This window comes from Sturnira hondurensis, unplaced genomic scaffold, assembly GCF_014824575.4.
Source record: "Sturnira hondurensis isolate 20B ecotype Veracruz unplaced genomic scaffold, ASM1482457v3 Scaffold0000465, whole genome shotgun sequence".
In the NCBI taxonomy this organism is placed as follows: domain Eukaryota; kingdom Metazoa; phylum Chordata; class Mammalia; order Chiroptera; family Phyllostomidae; genus Sturnira; species Sturnira hondurensis.
This window is the reverse complement of record NW_028073096.1, coordinates 936,703-939,054: the sequence shown is the minus strand read 5'-3', so window position 1 is coordinate 939,054 and position 2,352 is coordinate 936,703. Positions and strand designations below refer to the sequence as shown.

The 2,352-nt window shown below is 39.5% G+C and overlaps 1 pseudogene; it reads left to right on the top strand.

The window, feature by feature from the left end:
• The first annotated feature begins 1,168 nt into the window (after window positions 1-1,168).
• LOC118983873 (uncharacterized) lies at window positions 1,169-1,266 on the top strand (annotated as a pseudogene).
• Window positions 1,267-2,352: the final 1,086 nt, after the last annotated feature.

The window sequence follows — 2,352 nt, the reverse complement described above, 5'->3', positions numbered from 1 at the left end:
CACAGGGTGTCAAACCTGGTTTGTAGGGGTACTGAGTTATCTGGGTGATTTGATATTTTGCTGAAAATCTTTACATGAGACAAGATTCACAAATGGGCACATTGTCATGATGAAGCTGTCAATCACTAGTTGCTCATAGCTGTGGCCTTCTAAGTCATCCAAATAGTTTCCATGGAGGAATGATCAAGTTCAACACAAAATTTGATGCCTATATGTTGCTCTACTTGCTCATTTTGAATGCAATGACCCCACAGTACACATGCTCACTCACCACATCTATCACCCCCACTGACTAGCACAGTGAAGTCATCATTGTTCACACATATACATTTCAGTCCACTCTCCTTGGCTGCCAGGTTACATCAATGTCACACAAACAGTTCTCATTATATTAATAATGGTTGGACTTTTTCTGGACAGACTGTGTATTGTTACCACATCTTTTCTACATAAAGTAATTATGTCTTTATTAGGGTAAATTTCTCCAAATCATTTATGCAGATTTGAGATTGAAGTTTTTAACTGACGAGACTTTTTCTTTTTCCACTTTATTACTTAACTTCTCACACTTTTACATTAAAGACTCTGTTTATCCTAATTATGTAATTGAATCAGTAATATTTTAAAATTAATCTGAAGGACAAGTAATATTCTGAATATCATGAGAGATGTGGAAAAATAACTTAATTCCCTAATGTAAAAATCATCTCCACATTTGAATTCCCAATTTCATTATTATCACCTTCAGTCTTCCTAATGTTCAACATCATACTTATTAAGTGTCTTGATCCTAAACCTATCCATTTCTTTTACTTCCCACAATAAAACATTTTTGGTTCAGGTCCATTATATATATTGCGCGAGCTATTACAATCACCTTCTTAATTTTCTTTCCTTAAGCCTCTTTACTCTCAAATTGTAAGATTAACTGTATGATTCATTCTTTTTTCTATCTTCAATGATAATCTTAGGGACCCCCTGATTCAAAGAAAAATAACTTAATGAAAAATGCATTATAATAATGCCAACCCAATTTATTTACACACACATACATGCATATATATTATATATATTATATATAATATATATATGTATAAACTTAACATGACATTGTGTATTACACTGTAAAGGAATGAGATTGTACCTTATTGGTGAAAAATAATAAATGGTGCTTGCACATATACTCAAACTGAAATGGCATAGAGAAGATTAGCATGATCCTTGCACAAGAATGACATACAAACTGATTAAATATTCCATAATAAATAATAAATAAACAAATAAATAAATAGTCTGCAGAATCACCTTTCTTACATTTTTCTACTTACCTAGATTTTGCTTTGGTTCAATGTTCCTATGTCTCATATTGATACAGGGTGCAGCCAAGGGGGGGTGGGGCCCCCCAATAATTTGGAATGGTGTCCAGAACTCAAAGTGTATAGGAATATTGGAGAGACATATAAGATGTCCTCTCCCATTCCCCCCATAGGTGTGAGTTGGGGGAAGGGACACTTGGAGCAGGAACATGCAGGGCTGTTTTGTACAGCCACAGCCCTGCAGCTAATCCATGGCATGGTCAGTTAACATATCTATAGTCTTTGGCAGGTCACTTGGATATGTTAAATGGCTGTGGCCAGGCTTGGAGCCAGCGGGATGAAGTCACTTCTCCCCAAGATGTAACTAGGGGGCAGGTCCCCTGAGTTACAGCGCCTGCGTGAGAGCTTGAAGAAGATTGGCTCTAGGACATGGGGGTATACCTGCCCAGACTAATGATGGCAACCCAGTAAACTTTTAATAATACAGAAATACTATCAGGTGTAACTGATGGTGGGAAGAGTCAGAAATAGGGGTACAGAGGAAGATTGTCATGGGTCTTAAACCCAGACACAGCAGCCATTGGGGAGAGAGCCATGCAGTTTTAGGCAGAGTGAGAACCCTCTCTTGGCAAGATGAAAGAGGGAGCCACACAGTTTTGGCAGAGTGCAGACCCCCTCTTTCTCAGGTGAAAGGGAAAACCATGCAGCTTTGCCAGAGTGGAGATCCCTGCAGCCAGGTGAAGAAGAAAGACATGTGCTTTTGGTGGAGTGCAGACCCCTGCAGCTTTGGTAGAAGAGGCCCATGTGGCTTTGGGGTGCTCCCTTTGGCTGTGTGGCCTAGAAAGCAAGAGAGACTTTGACTGGAAAACTTAGTACAAAGAACTCTTGCCAGTGGAAGGTGCTGCATGACTTTGGATTAATTGGAGATCCTGCCTGGACGTCAACACAGCTGATGATACCAGCGGGCTGGAAAAACGGACATGTGCTCTTTTCCTGATTTATGGTACCCAGAGTTAGGACAGGGGGAGAAGGGACC